Raw genomic sequence first — 23,655 nt, 5'->3', positions numbered from 1 at the left:
CTGCACTAGTTGGATGAAAAAATATTTTTATTATTTAGATTAAATTATTCATTTTGTGTAGATGAAATAATAAAATATCTAATCTATTACTCTGATCAGACCCTGCTTTTGACCTTCAGTCTCTCTGTCCTTACGTCCCCCTGCATGTTGAGATGCATCTTGTCCTGTCACTCTCGGGGACTGGGTGTTATATTTTCATGGGTCTGTTATTTGTACTACACTAAAATTATACACTTTACATGTTTTCCTCTGTCGATTTATTGCCCCAATTACCCTGTAGGAAAGATTTTGTGAAGCGTAGTGCTGGTCCGAGGTTACTTGATAAATTTTATGACCAAGCAGAGATTTGATCTTCACTCTTCCTTTTCCAAGGGTGCATCTACACTGTAGAATTAATGTAGTCTGGCACCTCTTTGGCCCCATCTACACTGCCATTATATTTACTTACTTACTTACTTACTTACTTAGGTGATCCCTCGTAGCAATTGTGTAGTGTCTTGGCAGTGGATGTGTAGGTGACTGTGGAGACCTATTCTTGACCCGCATGTTCTTCCATAGTGAGGACATCAGTTTCCAGATGGAAGGTGCTTGATGCACCTTCCTCTTGATATGTTTCTCCCTGAAGCCCTCCATTTGTGTCTCTTCAAATTCTGCAGCACTGCTGGTCACAGCTGACCTCCAGTTAGTGTGCTTTAGGGCCAAGGCTTCACAGTTCTCAGTGTCTATGCCACAGTTTTTAAGGTTGGCTTTAAGTCCTTCTTTATGCAGATTGAACTGTATTATATGGCAAAGTAGACTCAATCCAGTTCAATATGCATTGTATGAGTCTGCACTGATCATATCATGCAGTTCAAATTGCATTACATGGCAGTGTAAATGGGGCCTTAAAATACCATGGCTGAATGCTATGGATATGGAATCATTGGAGTTGTAGTTTTACATGGTGTCTAGCCTTTAACTACAACTCCCATGATTATATAATGTTGAGACATGGCAATTAAAGTGTGAAACTACCATAATTCTATAGTGGAGATACATCTAAGGCTGGCAATAGATCCAGCAATAGTCAGCAATTTAAGCATTACTCTGTGTATACAGATTATCTCAGTTCAGATGTAACTGTAAAAATGCTGTGAATATTAGAACATACAAAAATTAATGTCTTGAATTTACATAATAAGAACACCAGTTCAATTGATATGGCAACCTTAGATTAACTTTGGTTAAAAATGGATTCCGTACACACTTCTGGGTCAATACCTTTAGTTTTCATCAGGAATTTCCTGCACTGCTTTGAATGTATGGAGATGTGTGAAGAAGCTGCCCCTTATTTCTAGAACATCCTTCTTGAATTCTTGTGTCATGTCAACTTTTTTGCTTCAAACCATTCTTCAGTACAAACATCATTTCTTTACTTTATCAATCTGATAGTACTAAGGCTTGCCCTAAATGGAACTTTAATACACGTAACTGTGCAGTCATCCTATGTTTAACCCCGCCCGACTGCTCCAATTCCTTCCTTTGTCTATTGATTGCTTAACCTCCTTTCCTCTCCTCTTTTCTCCCTTTGGTTAACTGTGATGTTAAAATAGAGATGCTAAGTTTCTTTGGGTAGGGACTTGACTTTTCTTCCCAGAGCTGTTAAAACTAGGGCTCAGCTGAATATTTTTTCCAACTTGTTCTTTTAAAAGGGGAAAAAATCAGTGGGGGAAAGTCTAAACACTCTAATAGTAGTAGATGGAGTTGGAAGAAATATTGCTGGTAACAGACCTTGTTGTTGTTGAATTCTTTTAAAAATATGTAATTGTTCTTCAGTGATCAGTAGAGCAATGGCTGGTGTCCCAGCAATGGAATGCTGGAATGGTGTTATAATATGGGGAATAACTGAGGAAATGTATCTTTATTGAGGAGGGAGAAATCAACTTCTCTTGTCCATGGGCCATTTTAGATTTATTATTTATTTATTTATTTATTACAGTACTTCTATCCCACCCTTCTCACCCATAGGGGACTCAGGGCGGCTTACAATAATTCCACTTACAAGATTCACCACTTATGACAGATCAGAACCAATCTGGCAGAAAAAGGTTTTGCTGTGAGGATGATTAGATTGCCATTTTTGGAGCAGGTTCCAGAAAATCAGTAAAACTAAGTCTTACTTTTTTATAAATCTAAAAAGCAATTAAATAAAACTGAAGGGAGTTTTTAAAAATACACATCAGGAATGTGTCTCTCATCCTATTTCAGACAAATTAGAGCTAGGGGAAATCCATGTGACTACAAGAGAGTGAGAAAGGATAACACCTGATGTATAGTCCCAGGAATGTTGCAATTCCAAAGAAATCTCCTCAAAGAATTAACTTCCCTTCCCGCGTGCAACTGGGGGTTGGAAAGGAGGAACTACAGGAAAGGAGATTCCACCTGAACATTAGGAAGAACTTCCTCACAGTGAGGGCTGTTCGGCAGTGGAACTCTCTCCCCCGGACTGTGGTGGAGGCTCCTTCTTGGGAGGCTTTTAAACAGAGGCTGGATGGCCATCTGTCGGGGGTGCTTTGAATGCTATTTCCTGCTTCTTGGCAGGAGGTTGGACTGGATGGCCCATGAGGTCTCTTCCAACTCTACTATTCTAAGTGTTTTGCCTCCTCCCTCATGGAAGAAGCTGAAAGAAAGCAGCCCCAGAGGAGACTACTTTCTAGGGGTGAAGCTACAAGTTGAATTCCACCCCTTCTCTCCATTCTGCTACGGAGCATTGATCCACCCTCATGCCAATTAACAATATAATTAAACTGGTTGCTTTTGGGGGCCAGGTAGGAATTTCTTCCCTCCTATGTTCTTGGGGTTGGTTTTATTTGCCTACTCTATACTGTTTTAGGAGGGCGAATTGGAAAGGTACAGTTTTTAAATAGCAAGGAATTTGATTTTGGTGTACACCCAAGGCACCAATTATTGTGTATAGGCCAGGAATGGAAACCCTTACCTATGGTTTAAATAGTCGAGGTTAGAGCAAATGGAAATGGCTTAGGAATGGGAGAATCTGGCCTCAATAAATCTTTGGGGCAGAATTCTCTTTCACATTTCCCTTAGCGATAGCCCAGGGTTATTGCAAACGGGGACACAAGTATTTTGCCCAAAGTAGCCGAGGGGTAGGCCAAAAGGGCCACTACTCAGCTTTACTCATACCAGGTTCATGCCACACTTTAGAATTAGCTACAAGTTACAAAGTTACAAAGTTTAATTAGGTAACAATAATAAAGGTTAGCTATCGTTCAACCCACATCTGCTGTGTAACCTCTTTATTTTGGAGGTGGGTGGCAAAGCCCTTCTGAATGGTTAGGCCTTTCTCATTTCACTGTTTTTTGCAAATTGTGTTTATTCTACTTTCTTTCCTTGGGAAACAATATGTAGTCACACAACACAGATTTGGAGTTCACTTTTGCCGAGGCTGCTGTGTATGGCAACCTCCTTTTCTCTCCTCCCCCTCCCCTTGAGTTAATTGTACTTTTACGTCTTTAATTCAGTTTGCAGCAACTGAAGTAAACTGAGAATGAAGAGGAAATGTGGGAGGAGAAAAAACTGGGACATTTGAAAAGCAGTTGAGAAAATTGGACAGCAGAAAATTAACTAGGATTGCCTACCAATAGGGACATCTGGTGGGCTTGGAGGAGATTAGTATGAGATTAGATGAGATTAGTATCAGATTAGATGGAGAATCTAAGATGCCTCTAGTTGGTCTGTGGCTCCAATGTTTCTTTGGAACAGCTAGTATACATTAGGATGGAGGCACAGACCTGGAGGTCACCTTTTAACTAGTACTTGGAAAAAAATGTTGTTGTTGTGTTACAAATCTCAGAATCTCTCAGTCAGCATGATAAAAAAGAACATTGGAGAAAGGGGGGTGCCTGTGAATTCTCACTATGTCAAAGAACAGATGCACAGAGAGACACATACATATGGTTAGTCACATAGTGGAATACATTTTTGTTTTCCAAGCAAATCCAAACAACATGTACATGCAAGTTATTGTCCCAAAGTTTTGCCTAAAAGCTTCTATTCTGCCGGCATCAGTTCATGATAGATTTGAAACTTACAGTGTTTGTTTGTCTTGAAAGTAGATGAAATTCATCATCACAGATCTGTTGAACCTCTTGGTAATTGCAAGTTTTCTCTCGTGTTTATTTGTTATCTCTTTCCAGCCTACTCAGTTTTTAAGATCACTTAGTACCTCCATGATAACATTGTTCTTCCTCCTCTCAACTTACTATGATTATCTTATTCTTATTGTGAATCTGGTTGTTAAAATTATTCTCCATATTTATGGAAACTAGCAGATGATAAGGCTGACATCAGACAACTGATTGCTCTTTGCAGCCAGCTTTTTCAGCTATTACTGAAAAGTTCCTAACTGTGAATTTTTGATGTGCCCCAGAGTTCTCTTTTTCCTAAGTAGAATATGTTCTCAAGTTATCATGATGTGCTGTTATGTGTTGTGTTGTATTCAGCTGCCAAATGTGTCAATAATTAATTATCTCAGGAAGAACAAAAGAAACCAGCTTTAAAACAACATGCTGCATATTTTAAGGCCTTATTTTCATTGAAACTAACCAAGTTTTTAATGCCTCTTGAGGTCCATATAACTGATACTGGAGCTAGCAGTATAAGACATATAATCCTAAACATTGCTCTTTTTCTGTTTCTCCTAACAAACTTTGAGGAAAACATAGCAACAAAACCCGCAGCAAGTAAAAATACCATGCACACAACACCCTCAATTACATAGATCTCTAAACAACTATAAGCTTTTCATTTCATTTCCATTTATTGCTATTTTGATTAAAGGAATTTCTTAATGCTGGTAATGAACCACTAGAATATGCAAAGCGTGTGTGTTTACTTAATGTTATAGTCCTATCACCCCCCCACTCTGTTTCATGCAGATAGATTTTATCCTAAAGAAGCAAACTGAATGCTTAATAGAATTCCATTGCGAGTCCTCACTAAAGTAGACCAATTGGATCAATTGCTGAATGCTAAAGGCCCTTCTATACATGGCTAAAAACCTGGATGTAACCAGGTTAAAAGGGGGGGGGGGTGTGTGTGACTAAACAATGTTTAGCCAAAGTGCGGGCAAAATCAAATTAACAGCTGAAAAACGTGTGTTAAAAAGGTGTGCTTAAAACCCAATTCTGCTTAAAAAATGCACACCTTCACATAACTATGTATCCCAGAAGTCATGCAAAACACTAGCTTTCCTTCCCTCCCCCCCCCCTATGTGAAATGCTCCAGTGCACATGCACATGTTAAAAGCCCGAAACAGCTAGTCAGCTGATGGGGCTGTCAAAACATGGAGCCATTGGCACACAGGTGGCTCAAGGGAAGCACAAGTGGAAAACAATTAGAACTCTCTGAAGCTCTTTATGTGGAGCAGCTGGTTAGTAGCCTGCTGCAATAAATCACTACTGATCGAGAGGTCATGGGTTCAAAGCCCAAGTCGGATTGAGTTCCTGACTGTTAAATAGCCCCAGCTCGTTGTTTACCTAAGCAACCCGAAAGAAGTCGCATCTGTCAAGTAGGAAAATTTAGGGACCACTTATGCGGGGAGGCTAATTTAACTTATTTACAACACCATAAAAACGTCCAGTAGTGTATGCGTGCCAGTTGAGGAAGTACTCCATTAAAAGGACTTAGTTGTCACAGTGGATAATGAAGCAGAAGCTCCTCCTGTGGCCGGAATTGAGCATACCCTCACAAAGCCAGAAACAGGAAATTTAAATAGCCTCTATGTCTGTCCGTGTGTTGTTTGTCTAATGGCATTGAATGTTTGCCATATACAGTAGAGTCTCACTTATCCAAGCCTCGGTTATCCAAGGTTCTGGATTATCCAATGCATTTTTGTAGTCAATGTTTACAATATATCGTGATATTTTGGTGCTAAATTTGTAAATACAATTATTACAACATAACATTACTGCGTATTGAACTGCTTTTTCTGTCAAATTTGTTGTATAACATGATGTTTGGGTGCTTAATTTGTAAATCATAACCTAATTTGATGTTTAATAGGCTTTTCCTTAATCCCTCCTTATTATCCAAGATATTCACTTATCCAAGCTTCTGCCGGCCTGTTTCGCTTGGATAAGTGACACTCTTCTGTATATGTACATTGTGATCTGCCCTGAGTCCCCTTCAGGGTGAGAAGGGTGGAATATAAATACTGTAAATAAATAAATAAATAATACACTTTATAATATTAAACAAGAGTTTGAATTAATAAATGGGTGGAGAGAGAGAGAGAAGAAATCTGCTTGTGTTTACATTAAGATATTCACGTGTGCACATATGAGGTCCAGTGCATAATGGAGTGTATTTAAAAAGCAAACTTCCACTGGATGTTCCCCATCTGCCCTCCATCTTGATCCGCTTCAAAGGGAGATGTGAGGATGGCAGAGGACCATTTCCTGGGACTGATAGGTCTCTCTGTGGACCTGCTGTCAGGTCCCAGGATTTTTTGCCTTAGTTTTAAAATGCATATTTTGGCGCTGTCTGGAAGTGCCCCAGTCAACACTTTGGAATGATGAATAAAATGTGTTGATTCCACAGGTCATGACGTCTAGGACTGAGGCTGGATCTACACTGGTTGATATCCAGGATCTAATCTCAGATTATCTGCTTTGAACTGGTTTATAGGAGTCTCCACTGCCAGATAATCAGGGATAAACAGATAATCTGGGATCAGATCCTGGGATATAGGGCAGTGTAGATCCTGTCTAAGATGGGTTTCTTACTTAATTGATGTCAGTGTTCTCCATAGAGTAAGTCAGATCTGGGTCCAGTTCTGGGTGCCAGAGTTCAGGATTGAGAAACCAGATGATGTCTGATGGAGAAAGGGACAAAAACAGTAAAAGGTCTTATGACCTTCTACACAGGCCCTAAATCTCATAATGAGTAACGAGTTTACTTGAGGTGTACAGATAGATTACTCTGGATTAATTTGACACCTCAACCTTACTGAAATGTCCAATCTGTTGAGGTGCTGGGACTTTGGCGATTGACTCCTCACAGTGATCCCAGTTCTTTGGGTTCCTGGAGTCTGAAGGAGGAGGATGGCACCCTTCTTCTCCTCCCAGTCCCCCATTTTGCCCCTAAATTTACCTGAGGGGCCTGGTTCAGGCACCTACGCTCAGAGCTCCTGGCACATGAAAATCTCGCGTTGGGATGGTGGGGGGGGGGAGAGAGGGAATTTTCTTTAAGACAATAATCCACATTTTCCCTATTTATCTAATTTTACGTTGTGTCCAACATTTTGTCCCCATTTAACCATGCATTTCTTTATTGGTTCTGGTTCCATTTTCATCTTCAGTAATACTTTATATATTTTTTCCAATAAGGTGTTCTTCAACAGTACATAATTCCTTTTCAAATTCTGATTATTCTCTTTCAAATCCAGTATTTTTACTGTCTAGTGTAAATCTTTCTTTCAGTTGCCTATATCTGTGCCACGGTAGGTGAAGTCCAAGTGCTCAGCTTTTAAAAACAAAGCCAACTTATTTGTCCTCTTTCTCTTCCATAATTATACCATTCATACTATTTTGCAAATTGCTTTAGAATTGCCTTTGCATGACTCATCATACAACATGGGAAACATTTCAGAGATGGCAAATGGCGAAAAGACATCAAATTCTTGCCCCTGGTGGGGCATGTGCATCTCAGGCTCCATTCTCTAAACTGTGATTCATCTTTCCCATGCCCAAATTCAGTCTCTTCTAGAAAATCACTAATGGGTGCAGCTGCTGGCTTTGAAGAAATCTTAAGTAAATAAAACGAATCAGGCTATCCAATATTCAATTCACTCAGGTGAGTTTTAGCTCCTGCCTATGGCATCAAAACAGACAATGTTACAGCATTTGAGGGAACAGGAGATAAAGATATAGATGCTCTAGGAAATAGGTCCCTTGGCATTTCTACTTGAAGTCAGATTTTTACTGTGTATTCAGAATTATTAATCCAAGTGGGAACTAGTGGCAAGATAAGTGAATAAATGAGTTTTATGGAAGTTTTCCAGTTTCATACAATACTCCAGTGTATGCTAATAAAGTATTTCTAGGGTGTGCCTCAAGAAACAACCTTTTTTTAATGATGATGATGATAGACTTGTGGGATCCAGATTAACCTAAATCAGTCAGTTATTAGTACTCCAAGGCATTGAAAAAACAGGGAATGGTGCGTGTAGCGAGGGGGGAACAGTAAAGAAATACATCTTTTAAAAGAATTTGTGACTGGATCAAAGTTATAGGATGAAGTTGCTGGCATCATCACCACACAAGGCCAGATAAAGATATTATTGTGCCTGAGGCAAAGAGAAAACTAAACAGCTTCTCAACACAGTAAACAGCATGATCTGACTTAAGCAGAATACCTGAAGAACACAAGCTTTGGCACACTCGTGTGTGGGTGTGCATGTGTGTGTGTGAGTAAATAGTAAATACCAGTGATTTCAGTGCTGACAACTCCCAGAAAACAAGGTATTAACTTATTGCAACCTAAAAATCCCATATCAGGGTCCTTCCACACAGCCATATAACCAAGAATATCAAGGCAGAAAATCCCACTACATCTGCTTTGAACTGGTTTATCTGAGTCCACACTGCCATGTATTCCAGTTCAAAGCAGAAAATGTGAGATTTTATTCAGCTGTGTGGAAGGGGGCTCAGTTTAACAGGTAGAGATAATATGTCTAAGGACCTCACTACACGAGGTTTGTGTAGCACACATTTGAAGCTGCCTAACCACGGACAGAAGCACTTACCATTGCACAGCATCATTCAAAAGTCACTACAAAGCTATGGTTCAAAGAGTATTTTTTCCTCAAACTGAGGAAACATGATTTTAGCCTGATTAAAATATGTTGAATTGGTGTTCAAAATGTTTTTGGTTGTAGGGTAATCTCACAGTTGTCCTTCAGCTACTTCGGGGGCAGTGACATATAATTGTGAGTGTGTTGTGGGTATTTCTTTTATCAATCTCGTTTCCATAGCTGTTCTCCAAGCCAAGCATCTGGTTTTTCCTGGCAATTCCAAAGTAACCTGGGTTTCTTTTGCCATGTGGACAGCTAAATTGAGTGCCTCCCTCCCTTTTCCATACAATCAACATGGAAGGAGAGACCAACCTTTCCTTGTTGATCCACATGTCTAGGTGCCTTTTCTGAAAGCAAAAGTGAAGGTGCACCAGGGAAGCTTTCCATGAAGGCTGATGAGGAACTGGTGGCAGTAATTCTGAAAACAGGATACAAACCGGCAGAGCTATGTGATATTGACCAGACTGGTCTTTGTGGACAATAATGTGGCATCACACAGGATGCGTGTGGTGCCATCACGTGGAATAATGCTCTGGGTTGGCCCCAGACATGTCCTCAGTTTGCAGTAGCTGAAGTAAACTAAGTACAAAAGGAGAAAGTGCAGGGAGGAAAAGAGAATCTGGGACGTTTTAAAAGTGAAGAAGTGAGATGACAGAAGATCAAATCTGACTGTCCCTGCCAAATCAGGACAAGTGTAATATGTACTCATAATGTGTCTTCATTTGTAGATTTAAGTGTTTGGGAAGTTCACTATTATGCAAATAAGAAAGTATCCCTCCAAAGATGGATATATCTGTTTCGTCGAGAGAAATAGCTTTCTATGTTTGTAAAGTAAATGAAATGGATATCAATAGTAAGGGGGGAAATGGTTGTCTCATGTAGAATTTAGTTTGTATGTTACTTTCACCATCCGTGCTGTGTTACATTTGAAGGGATGGCTTTTTTCCTTCCAGATTGAAAGGCTGTCTAAATACAATTGCCTTCAGAGTTGGATTATGGCTCTGGAGGAAAAGCTTCAGCTCTCTCATAGAAACCCACTGAGAGATTTTGGACAAGTATCACTCTCTTAGCCTCAAGGAAGGCAATGACAATCCTCCTCTGAACAAATCTTGCAAGGAAAACCCTGCAGTGATAGTGTCACTTTGAGATTGCCATAGGTCAGAAATAATTTGAAGGCATCCAACAAGAACAAATCACATTCAGTCCTTACCATCACTTCTGCATATCTAGAGTTAGGGACATAAGGCTTACTTCAGGTCTGTAGGCACTAAAAAAGGCACTAAAAGCTGATTTACTATTGCAATCTTTTGATTTGAAGCACAGTTGGTAATCTCTGGATTGAAAAGCCACCAAGGAATATTTCAGTTCTTATGTGCTAAGAATCTTGCCCTTATAAACATGAGATTAAAACCTAATAACATTAAGGATATTAGCAAAGCAGTGAAAGGGGCAGGACGTCACAGGATATGTTTTGACTTTGACAGATTTAATGTTATCTCTAGGAATTTTTAGGTACTTCAGTGTGATTCTGTGGTCAGCTTCTAATAGAAGTTGACCATAGTACCATGCTGGAAAACCTTGGACCCTTCCACACAGCCATACAACCCAGAATATCAAGGCAAAAAATCCCAAAATATCTGCTTTGAACTGGGTTATCTGAATCCAAACTGCCATATATTCCAGTTCAAAGCAGATAATGCTGGATTTTATTCAGCTGTGTGGAAGGAGCCCTAGAGATACATGGATAAGTGTTTATTCATGTTTTAAAAAGGGTTTTTGTTTGTGTGTTTTCCTCAAATTCCCAGGCACCTATGTAAATCAAGTTAGATCAGAGTTACTTTTACATTGGAATCAATCTCAGTTTGGGCAAGAAATAAAAGTTGATAAGAAAGTTTCAACAACAGTGCCATTTGAATCTCATCTGTGAACTACTTCTAAAATGAAGCATCTGCAGAATCACTTGGTAAGCCAACAGGCCTTTTGACAAGACTGCCATAATCGAGGAATTACACAGAGATTCTCCCATTCCCTTATACCCTGCCAGTTAGTTTCAGGACAAAAGTCAGCAGGCAGTCTTAAACTTTCATACATTTAAGTGCTAACTGAACTGATGGGTGACTGTCTTCAGTGGCTATGCCAAACATAATCTGTTTTGGGTGGGTAAATGTAAGATTGTCCACTGATTTGTGGTGCTAAACCAGCTTGTTCTCTTATACCCTGTCAGTTGTTAGTCTCAGCATAAAAGTCAGCAGGCAGTCTTAAACTTTGATACATTTGCTTTGATTAACATATTCAGTTGAGCAGCTCAGGAAAAAAACCCCATTGCCTAGGTGGGAGAGCACATCTGGAAAGCTCTTCTGAGAATGCACACTGCTGTGCTATTTTCCCCCTTCAGTGTAAATATGTAACATCAGTTTCTGTAAACAGATTCAAAATGGGAAACATCTGAGAAATATATCCAAGGATTCTCTGTAATTATATATACACCATGTGTTCCTGTTTGGGTTGTATTTAAGGCCAATGTCATCATAAATGGAACTGGATGGGCAATAATGTAAGACATAGTGTGCATGCACACAGGCACCATATGTTGCTATGTTTCCTATATTTCCAGAATGCTTTGAAAACCCATGGAAGGGCTATATGGTTGATGATTTCCTAAACATCTTATCAAAGGCATACCTTCAGCCCTCAAGCCTAGCATATTGTTATCATTATTATTTTTATTTACTACCCACTTTTCCTAGCAGCTTGAGGTAGCATACAACATGATTTAAAAAAAGAGATAATATACAACACTACTAAAATACATATGACAAGATAGTAAAGGTAAAGGTTTTTCCCTGACATCAAGTCCAGTTGTGTCTGACTCTGGGGTGTGGTGCTCATCTCCATTTTTAAGCCGGCATTGTCTGTAAGGTAATGTGTCCAGCATGACTGCATGGAGTGCCATTACTTTCCTGCCAGAGTGGTACCTATTGATCTATTTGCATTATGCATGTTTTTGAACTGCTAGGATGGCAGAAGCTGGGGCTAACAGCATGAGCTCACTCTGCTCCTTGGATTCGAACCACCGATCTTTCGAACAGCTAGTTCTGCAGCTCAGTGGTTTAACCCACTGCACCATCAGAGGAACACATATAACCAGATACATACAGCTAAAATGTAGGTTAAAATTTACTAGTTAAAAATTGACTGGGTAGGTCTTCCGGAAAAGATAAGTTTTCAATTGTGTCTTAAATTCTGACAGCTAATTTAGCTGTTAAATCTCTTCCAGAAGGTCATTCCACAGTATTGGGGCAGCTGATGAAAAGGTCCTCTGGGTGAAGGTGGCCATTTGAGTTCTGCTGGTTAGAGTAGCTGCCCACCAGAGCACCTTAGTGTCCAAAGTGGCTGATTGTATGAGAGAAGGCAATCCTGTAGGTAACCTGGACCCAAACCACGTAGGGCTTTAAAGGTCAAAACCAACACTTTGTACTTTAGCTGGAAACCAATTGGCACCTGGTAGAGTGACTTTAATATGGGTGTAATATGTACATTCCTAGATGTTTCCATAACATCATCTTGTGTGGGTTTGTGGCATGTGGGAACAGAGGGTTGTGATAAGAAAGTAACTTAGGGGGAAGAGGAGAGACATGTTTCATGATTTATCTATAATCAGGATTTCTCTCTTTCTTAGACTGAAGTGTGGTGGCGTCACTGCAACACTTGGCTATGGCTCAAAAGTTAATCATAATGGAAGGCTTAACGTGTTCCTTTAACATTTAGGAAGCTCACGAATCTAATCCATTCACATTTACATTAAATGGTAAAATATTGAACACATTCAGTTGCTATTATGTTAATCATTAAAGCTAATGTTAGAAATCCTGGGATACACATTGAACATAGTACTATCATACTTTGATTGACATCACTGGCTGTAAACTTCTTGTGGGAGTATAAATTTCCTCCCAAATCTGGCATTTCCCACACCAAGAATCCTGCCTCTGCCTGAGGATGTTCATATTAGTTGTTTAACACAACTGGAAAGTGCTAGATTGAAGAATGCTGTCCTGAAGCCATGATGTCTAACAATATGTATAATGAGATTTTGTCACTGATCTTGTGAATATTTTCTCTTCTTTCTTTTCCCACTCACCCCCAGCAGGATGCATGTTGTTTATGAACCTCTCACATACCATAGATTAAATAGGCAGAATTCTAAAAGTTATTCAAAATTCTTAAGAACTTCCTTTAAGGAGGGGATCATGTAGTGTTCCAGATATTGTTAAACTGGTAATCCCAGCAGGCCATGGGCCCTTCCACACAGCCATATAACCCAGAATATCAAGGCAGAATAACCCACAATATCTGCTTTGAACTGGAATATCCGAGTCCACACTGCCAGTTCAAAGCAGATAATGTGGGGTTTTATTCAGCTGTGTGGAAGGGGCTCGAGTCATCACAACTCATCATGAGGAATGCTGGCAGTTGCAGTCCAATAGCAAGGCTTGATGCTTTAAAATAACTTTTTAAATAACTAGAGTATGTCATTTGTTTAATCAAAATAGATAAAATTCCTGCATAATCCAGCAGGGGGACAAAAACTCATCACAAGTAGCTGAATTACTCTAGCTAGAACTTTTAATTCCTCTATGGTCCACACAAGCTCAGTCATCATATTTCTATCATGGAGCCCCCAGATGGCGTAGTGGACTAAGTGACCTGAAGGTTGGGTTGCTGACCTGAAAACTGCCAGGTTCGAATCCCACCTGGGGAGAGTGTGGATGAGCTCCCTCTATCAGCTCCAGCTCCACACGGGGACGTGAGAGAAGCCTCCCACAAGGATGGTAAAAACATCAAAATATCCGGACGTCCCCATGGCAACGTCCTTTCAGACATTCAATTCTCTCACTCCAGAAGCGACTCAAGTTGCTCCTGACACGAAAAAAAAAATTCTATCATTGCAATAACCTTAATTTTCAGTTGAGCATTTAGAAAGGGAAAGTTACCAAGCGATCACAACAAATACAAGGAATTCACGGGTTCTGGTTTTGAATGTTTTCTATGTTCTAGGTGTGAATTTTTTCAATGTCTTATTCTCTTCAATGGTAAGAATTTGAAGACCTGAGAAAAATGCATTGGGGACTAGAATTCTTATTGGGAGGAAATGCCCTCATCCCTCCCATTATACCTCTCTCCCCACAGTGCAATCCACAGCATTGGAAAGGCTTCTAAGCACACACACAAAAGATGTTTAGAGCAACTGAGTTAGTTCTGTATTGGCATAAAGAGATGTAGCTTCCATACCATTTATTGCCATTCCAATCTTCTATTTGGATACATCGTCCCTCATATGGCAAAGAAGAAAAGTAAGGGGTATGTGCACAGTAAAGTCTGTTTCCTTCTGAGCAGCATGCATAGGATTATGAAACACATCCTTGGCCTGATCATGATTGCGACAATGAATTCCAATAAAATTCTGGGGCATTTCTTTGTCCTCACATTTGTCTTCTTTATTTCATGGATAGTATAGGAAAAATTAAATAATGTCAATGATGACAGGGATATAAAGAAGAGGGCAGGACCCATGTTGACTTTTGTGGACTTCAGTTATACCTGCTGAAATATCTTCCTTGACTTTCAAATATTAAATATACAAAAGTTTTCTCTACTTCAGTTGTACCTGCTGAAATATACTTTTTCGTATAACTCTTAAAGTTACCAAAGACTTGCTCATTTTTATTTTTAATGTAGCTGAAACCTTTTGCAGAGCACATTCAGCTATGTGCGTCAGGGAAAATTGAGATCATGATTGCAAGGGAGACTTTGAGCCTGATTCCAACACACTATGTGGCACCATGCCCGTTTTCGTTCAAGTACATCACATCAGAGAATGTGTTTTTTTTCTTTTTAAAAAATAAAACCAATTAACCAACAGCATATTGAATATATGGTTTTGGTTGACTGGCATGGAGCTGGATGAGAACAATACCTGAGAGTGGGAGTAAGCGGTCATCTTGGCTGTCGTCCCTCATTACTTCACACAGAAAAAATAAGGGAAATGTCTGAGCCTTACTCAGAATATCATCCTTGCTCAGTAGCAGTTGGCAGCGCCAAACCAAGATATGAGCCAAACACTGTTTTGGGAAAGAATGAAGACATGAAAAGTCTCCAGTGTTGCACAAACTGGTGAATGTCTGAATGACAGATCAGGGCTGGATCCCCCAATATTAAGAGAGATCTTAATATATCTCTGTCTACATTGAAATTGAAACTGAATCCAGGCAAGACAGTGGTCCTCCTGGTCAGTCACAAGGCTGAACAGGGTATAGGGTTACACAACCTGTGTTGGATGGAGTTACATTCCCCCTGAAGACATAGGATGGCAGTTTGAGGGTTCTCCTGGACTCATCGCTGAGCCTGGAACCCCAGGTTTTGGCAATGGCCAGGGGAGCTTTCGCACAATTAAAACATGTGCGCCAGTTGTGCCCATACCTTGGGATGTCTGCCTTCACCAGGGTGGTCCACGCTCTTGTTACATACTTTATAGATTACTGCAATGTGCTCTACATGGGGCTGCCTTTGAAGACTGTTCAGAAGCTTCAATTAGTTCAACGGGTGGCAACAAGATTGCTCACCAGAGTGGTGTACAGGGAGCACACAAGTCCCCTGTTGTGCCAGCTCCACTGGCTGCCAGTCTGCTACCAAGCAGAATTCAAAGTTCTGGCTTTAGCCTATAAAGCCCTAAATGGTTCCGGCTCAGCTTATCTGTCTGAACATATCTTCCCATATGAACCACTTCAAAGATTAAGATCATCTGGGGAGGCCCTGCTCTTGGTCCCACCTGCTTCGCAAGTGCAACTGGCGGGGACAAGAGACAGGGCCTTCTCGGTGGTGGCCCCTCAGCTGTGGAACTCCCTCCCTCACAACATTAGATCAGCCCCTTCCCTCCTAACATTCAGAGGGAAAGTAAAAACCTGGCTCTGGGATAAGGCTTTCAGAGAATAGCGTAGTGCAATAATAGATTTGGAATACGTGCTATGACTACGGAACGGCCTTAGACTACAATTTCTGGATGGCGTGACTTCAATATTGAATATAATGTTTTAAATGTTTAATATGTATTAATTTTAATTCAATTTATTTTAAGCTTATGTTTTGTATGTGTTTTTAAGGCATTGAGCAATTACCATATGTAAGCTGCCTTGAGTCCCTTTCGGGGAAGAAAAAGGCGGGATATAAATAGGGTAAATAAATAAATGAATACATCCATAGCAGCCAGCATCTTCTGAATGAGCCAAGAGTAAATATCCATATCCTTCCTAAGGAATTTATTTCTGTGGATCTTTCATCTGTTTTTAATTTTCTGTATTTTTGTGTGCTGGCTTTTGGAACACATCCTTAGTAAATACAGAAAGTCAGAAATCTGGTGCAGAATATAACATGAGTATTATGTTTGACCTATTCGTAATTCATAAATGTAAATGCATCAGTGCACAAATTCCCCACTCCCTTCCTGAGTGCAATGCTTCTGGAAATACATACCGTATAATTACTGTTGAGCAAAATTGAAAAGCCATTCATTAAAGCCTTGCAAAAGATGTTAGGTTTTTCTTGCAGCAACATCTTTCTTAGTTGTGGATTTTTATTTTTTTATTTTTTACAGTGTCAGATGCACATCCGTTCCCCCTCCCAACTTGTCTTTCAGAGTTTTATGTTGGTGATTCAAAAAGGGTAGCTGTATTTTAATGGCAGATAAAATCCATCTGAGCACAACAATTGCCTGCCATATCTGTCTCACATCTCTGCTGCATCAGACAGTGTTAAAATGAGTGCAATCTTGCATTTGCTCCAGTTAAGACACCATAAAAAAGAAAATGCTCTTTTCTGATATTTGTCATAGACCTTATTTTTGTTCCCTCCAATCTTGTGAATAGCTCCATTGCTGAATATGTGAATTGGATAGACTTGATGCTGAGCAAGTGAAGAATCACAGCCTGTCATTCTGCCCTTGTTTTGGCAGCCAACCCAGAAAGACACACCCGTGGTGCTCTATAAAGCAGTGTCCCTGCACCGCTAGCAACCATGTTCACCAAGTCTGCTTGCAGTCAAACTGGAGTAGTAGGCTTGAACGATCCATGAAAAAAAATGATTCTAAACTCGTTTCAAAAGTAGGGGGCGCTAGCGTTTCGTTTCTGATGTCATTTCCACATTTTGCCCTCAAAACTTTTTGAAATTTAAGGAAAATTCGTTAGTTTCAAAAGTAATTCGTTAATGGCAGACGCACATGCGCAGTGGCCCAAAACAGCCCGGGAGGGGGCTTTTACGGGGCTCTCCTGCACTCATTTTTTCAGCTATCCTGATCAAATTTGGTACAGTGCTAGAACACAATCCACACTGCTTGCTCACCAAACTGCAGAGCGTTTGCCCTTTCCGCAGATTTATTGCGCAATTTCATAGTTTATATAAAAAATCTTTATTTAACAATTGCAAAAATCTGTTCCTGCTTTTAAATTGTTATTTCCTGTTCAATGGGGTTTCCTTCACTGTGAACCTCCTTCTACTTGTGTAATATTGCTTCTGTAGATTATGGGTGGTGCTGCACTGTTTGCCTGACTTTACAAGCGTTGATAGGAGTAAGGTACCCAGCCAAACTACACCAACGTGCAGGAAAAGAAAAGGGAAAAGTATCCCCCCCCCCAATTTTTGTACAAAGTTCTATTTCTGTGGATTATGGGTGCTGCTGCACTGTTTGCCTGACTTTACAAGCGTTGATAGGAGAAAGATACTACCCAAACCGCACTAATGTGCACTGCAGGAAAATAAAAGGCAGAAATACAGCCTCCCTTTTTGAACAAGTTCTATTTCTGTGGATTATGGGTTCTGCTGCACCGTTTGCCTGACTTTACAAGCGTTGATAGGAGTAAGATACCAGCCAAACTGCACTAACGTGCAGGAAAATAAAAGGGAAAAGTATCCCCCCGCTTTTTGTACAAGTTCTATTTCTGTGGATTATGGGTGCTGCTGCACCGTTTGCCTGACTTTACAAGCGTTGATAGGAGTAAGATACCAGCCAAACTGCACTAACGTGCAGGAAAATAAAAGGGAAAAGTACCCCCCCCCTTGTTGTACAAGTTCTATTTCTGTGGATTATGGGTGCTGCTGCACCGTTTGCCTGACTTTACAAGCATTGATAGGAGAAAGATACCAGCCAAACCGCACTAATGTGCACTGCAGGAAAATAAAAGGCAGAAATACAGCCTCCCTTTTTGAACAAGTTCTATTTCTGTGGATTATGGGTGCTGCTGTACCGTTTGCCTGACTTTACAAGTGTTGATAGGAGTAAGATACCAGCCAAAGTGCAGTGCAATAAAATAAAAAGGAAAAATACAGCCTTCCTTTTGTCCAAGTTGTATTTGTGTGGATTATGGGAGTTGCAATGAAAAGATTCCTAATACCCCCCCCCCCCCCAAAAAAAGCTGCTAAATTAGTAATCCTTTTGCCACCAGCAGAAAAATTGCAGTGGGTGGGAAAATGGCAAACTCCAAGCTGGTGGAGAAAAAAGCCCACACACAGGCCCTTTTTAAAAACACCCTCCTTCCTCCAGAAAAACCCACCCTTCTTTCCCTCCTCACCCACCCTTCCCCCCCCCCCCCCGGTCTTCTTTGGATCAAGCTTAGCTCAGCCAAGGAAGCTGTGATGCAGCACTGAAATCTTGCTGGAATCTCAGTCTAAGCCTAGCCTTCCAACCACCCTCTCTCTCCAGATCCCCGGAGTGAATGAGCCACGAGGCTCCCTGCAGTCTCTTTTGATTCAGCACATACAAGCCCCTCCCCTGAGTTAAACGTGCTCTCCGATTGGCTACAAGGGGGAAACAACAAGCTAGGCTGCCCCAGTGCACTGAAACAAGTTTGGGTGATTTGCAAATGCATGTTTTTCTAACGAAAAAAAACGACATCAGAAAAATTGCCTATCGCGGTTCAAAACCGTGGGATACACAACAACGGGATAATGCGATTCTAATATCACTTCAAAAGTGACAAAACAAACAAATTACTAACGACAAACGGGGAAATCGAATTATTTGAGCAACTCTATGGAGTAGTAATGAACAAAGTAGTCGCCTATGTTTCAGTTTGTAAAATATGTGTTTTTGTATTTTAACCAGTATGTGAGTATAAGAAGCTTTTGGAGAAAATAAGGAATCCCTTTTTTGAACAATGAAAAGGTAGTTTGGGGAGATTGGAGGGTTTGAGGGCCACCAAAACAGACTCAAAGTCACAGGTGTCCATCCTTGCCATAGAGATCCTATCTGGTATGCCTAATATTTGTAGTAACTCTTTACAGTGGTACTGCTATGGGGAATAGCATGTAAAGAAAGAGTCTTCCTGCTTGTTGAGGGCACTTACCAGTGCATGGATGTCTGGGTAAGCTTCTTTGACAGTGTTTGCATATTTTGCCATAGATATATGCCAGAAATTACACCTGAAAGATGCTTTGAGGAACAAAGAATAAGGCACTGCCTTATTAACCTTTATACCCTCTGTCTCTGCAATAGAAAACCAGCAATAGTACTGCTGCCAACATTTGTTCTCCTTCTTCTCTAATGACAGTACCATCTGGTATGTTCCTTTGCAATATTATTATGTAATGGGGACCCATTATGGGGTAAATACGTTAGGAGTAGCCTGGTGATCATTTTTGTATAAAATGTATAGCCATCTGGTAAGCCGCCTCGAGCCCTAGGGGAGTGGCGGCATATAAGTTTGAAAAATAAATAAATAATCTAGGACCGTATCTGAACTCTCAAGAAAATGTCAGTTTAAAGGGCTCCTGAATTGCTCCAGTGCAGCCCTGGAAGCCCTTTCTCTGTTCAAATGATTGCTAGGTTTGAGGGTATATCAGGACCCCTGCCACCTTGCCACCAGCAGGCAGCTCTCTCCAAAGGTGAGCTTGCTGGCAGCATCACATTTCTGGTCATTTTGCTCAGCAGACAATATGAGATTGTCAGAAATGTGATTCTGTCAGTTCTCTTCTGGAAGAGAACTGCTTGCTGGTAGCAAGGCAGTGTTGGGACTGTTAGTGGTGTGGATGCAAGATCACTCCTCAGCTATCTGGAAACTTAGAGTAACCCCTTGGGGTGGGTAAACAACTCGTTGCAATGAGTTTACTGTGCATCTGATCCATGTGTTGTGTGGACTCACTGCAGCAACTGAATGATGAGTCAACAATGTGTAGATATGGATCCAGTTTCCTTAGAGCAATGGTTCTCAGTCTGTGGGTCCCCAGGTGTTTTGACCTACAACTCCCAAAAATTCTAGCCAGTTTACCAGCTGTTAGAATTTCTGGAAGTTTAAGTCCAAAACATCTGGGGATCCACAGGCTGAGAACCAATGCCTTAGAAACATCTATTGGAGAAAGATGACAAAATCACAAGTGTCTACATAAAACACCTGCATTACCTCACTACTCCATAGCTGCATGGTTGGGAGAGATCTGATGAACACATATGGCCCCTTGTAAATGGAGTTTTACAAAACACTTTTGTTTGTACAGTAGTCAATTCCCACTGAAGACTCAACAGATGCCTCAGTTCACTGAAAGCATAATCCTGCTTAACTGGAGCTTTGCATGTGCTCCAGAGCCCCCAAGTGTGCACTGCTGTGGCCAGATCAATGTGAGGCCATCTAAATGTGACTGCAGTTGTAGGAATGATTCCCTGATGGAATCTAAATCAGTTTCTCTCTCTTTTTAAAAACACGTATCAATGAGTTCGGAACAAGTCACCTATAAAAATGTCACCTTATACACACATACAAACACATACATCCTGAACCAACTGTTGTTCCTAACATTAATTCCACCATCAGCTCATTTTATACTAAAGTGTTAAGTTAATGCTTACACCCAGTGCAAACAGAAAGAAGGGTCATTTCATTCAACCACAGGTTTGTGCAGTGTCGCTGAAATCAATGCAACCACACCAGCCTAGGTTGCCTCTTAATTACCTCCAAGAGAATGTATTTTTCTTCCTCTTTTCCCCCTCCTCCAACTAAAGTATTTGCAAATCCTGGAGTACTGCTGACATTCCGTGTGTTCCTCCTACTGTGATATGTTCTCCTGACTACACTGACACCTGCTGAGGCTGTATTGGATTGTTATTTTTACAGCAGCCTTTTCTTGAATTAATTACATATCTGGAATCAAGGAACCATGTCTGCTGTTTATGAGCAACATCTCAGATACAACTGTGAACAAATGAATTAGTGCCAATTAATTTCTGGCAGTATTACTGAAGATGGAGGGAATGCAAGGTAGCCAGGGCAGCAACCCTCTCCCCCACCCCCCTTCAGTTCTTCGGTAGATTATCCCCGAAGTTTTGTAAAAGAGCCTGCAACCAAAATATAATGTCTATGACGAGTAAAGAAAGGTTATTTGAAATCCAACCTTCTGATGGAGCTTTTTGGTTCTGCATGTACCAAGCCATGGGAAAAAGGAAGTTTCTTTCTTTGTGCTAAATGACTGACACAAACATTTTTCTGACTGAAATGGATCGAGAAATTCCTTCCAAGACCTTCAAACCCAAATCTATGTATTTTCTAAAGCTAGAGTTAGCAAATATGGGTGTTAAAGTTGACACACTGACATTCATTCCAAAATTAATTTGTTAGTAATAAATGAATTTGTGATTACAATAAATTAATATGTTATTCTAATGTTAATGGTCCATACCTATTAAATTTGTTTAGGAAAAAAAACACTTAAAGTAAGCAATCATTTCATTTATTTGTCATCTGCTTTCTTCTCAAAATTGAGCCTCAAAGTAGCTCATAAAAATGAGCAGGCACAGTTATATTCATATATAGCTATCAAAGAAGTAGTGGTTTTAGTTCTTGCAGCATAAAAAGGAAGAAAGAAGGGGAGACAAAAAAGAAATGTGGCAGCACCTTTAAGGTTAACTGGTTTTTAGTTTCACGAGAGCTTTTGTGGATATAAACTCATTGATTCAGTTGCAGTAATGAGCGGCATGTGAAGAAGTGGGTTTATGGAAGCACGTGGGAAAATAAACTCTTAAAATGCCATCACGTTTCTACACCCTCCCCCTTTACACCCTCCCCCTTTACCCCTATCATCTTTCTTTTTACATATATGGCTAAAAACAGGCAAAAATTATTTTTACAATATAACTAAACTAGCTACAGATTTTAAAACCTTTGATAGCATACCATTGCAAGGCAATTACAGTAAGGTAATGAAAACCCTTTTCTTCTAAAACACTAAAGGTGTATCTACAACGTAGAGTTTGACACCACTTTAACTGCTATGGCTCAATTTTATGGGAATTGTTGTCTTAGAAAGTCTTCTCTGCCAAATACTGCTGGTGCATCACCTAACTACAACTCTCATGATTCCATAGCATTGAACATTTGCAGCTAGAGCACACAGAGGCCTCAACAGCACCACCGAAAAGAGCCAGAAAGACCAATAGCCAGGAGCTTGGAAGGAGGAGGCAACGTTCGCTTGTTGTGGGCTGCCTCTGACCTCAGCTCCTGGTGCAGCCTGAAGATTTGGACAGGATCCTTGGAGAGGTGAGCACTACCATATGTATTCTAGTTCCTTGCCCTTTCTGGGGGGACTGGCAGAGTGGGTGAAGGTGATGGTCAATGCCTCCTTGGAACAAGGGAGAATTCCAACTTGCCCAAAGGAGGCAGTTGTGAAATCTATATTAAAAAGCCATCCCTGAACCCCTCTGGACCTCATCATACTAACGCATGGATCCACTTTAAACCCAGTTTCTGCCTCCTACAGAATTCTGGGGCTTGTAGTTTAGGGAGGGGCCTTTAACTGCTTAGCCAGAGAGGCCCTGAGCCTCAGAAAACTATAGACCCCAGAGTTCTTCAGGAGGCAGAAACCAGATTTAAAGTGGATCCATGCTCTAGTGTGATGAGGCAGTAAAATGTATACTTATCGGCCAGTCTCCAACCTTCCCTTTCTGAGCAAGGTTCTGGAGAATGTGGTGGCCTTCCAACTCCAGCGATTTCTGAATGAAACGGATTATCTAGATTGATTTCAATCTGGTTTCAGACTTGGCTGTGGAACAGAGACAGCCCTGACCTACGCAGAGAACTAGATAGGGGGAATGTGGCCCTGTTGGTTCTCCTGGACCTCTCAGCAGCTTTTGATACCATTAACCAAGGTATCCTTCTGGGTTGTTTTGCTGGGACGGGACTGGGAGGCACTGTCTTGCAGTGGCTCCAGTCCTTCCTAGAGGGCCATACCCAGAAGGTGGTGTTGGGGGACTCCTATTCGAACCCCTGGCTGTTGACCAATGGGATTCCTCAGGGTTCCATTTTGTCCCCATGCTGTTTAATATATACATGAAACCACTGGAAGAAGTCATCTGGAGTTTTGGAGTACGATACCACCTGTATGCAGATGACATCCAACTCTACTACTCCTTTCCACCTAATGCCAAGGAAGCTGTCCTCAGTCCAGTGCATGTCATCAATAAAGGACTGGATGAGAGCAAACAAATTGAAACTTAACCCAGACAAGACAGAGATGCTCTTGGTCAGTTGGAAGGCAGACCAGGGAATAGGGATCCAGCCTGTTCTGGGTGGAGTCACCCTCCCCCTAAAGACACAGGTCTGCAGTTTGGGGGTCCTCCTGGAATTGGCACTGAACCTGGAGGCCCAGATGTTGGCCATGGCCAGAAGGGCCTTTGTACAATTAAAGATTGTGTGCCAACTGTGCCCGTTCCGTGAGAAGCTAGATCTGGGCATGGTGGTACATGCCTCAGTTCCATCCTGTCTGGATTA

The 23,655-nt window shown here is 40.9% G+C and overlaps 1 protein-coding gene and 1 long non-coding RNA gene across 4 annotated transcripts in view; both read left to right on the top strand.

Annotated features, from left to right (window-relative positions):
- The window catches only part of fhit (fragile histidine triad diadenosine triphosphatase), a 998,292-nt gene that overhangs the window by 452,434 nt on the left and 522,203 nt on the right, over nt 1-23,655 (top strand). The gene's annotated exons all lie outside the window — the stretch shown is intronic.
- Nucleotides 5-23,655, top strand: part of LOC134295981 (uncharacterized) — a 45,915-nt gene continuing 22,264 nt past the window's right edge. The window contains exon 1 of the long non-coding RNA XR_010002514.1: nt 5-22,425. This is a non-coding gene — a long non-coding RNA (uncharacterized LOC134295981). The remainder of the gene's footprint in view (nt 22,426-23,655) is intronic.

Source organism: Anolis carolinensis, chromosome 2, assembly GCF_035594765.1.
Source record: "Anolis carolinensis isolate JA03-04 chromosome 2, rAnoCar3.1.pri, whole genome shotgun sequence".
Classification (NCBI taxonomy): domain Eukaryota; kingdom Metazoa; phylum Chordata; class Lepidosauria; order Squamata; family Dactyloidae; genus Anolis; species Anolis carolinensis.
Note: the sequence above shows the minus strand (reverse complement) of the source record. Positions and strands in the feature narration are given on the sequence as shown.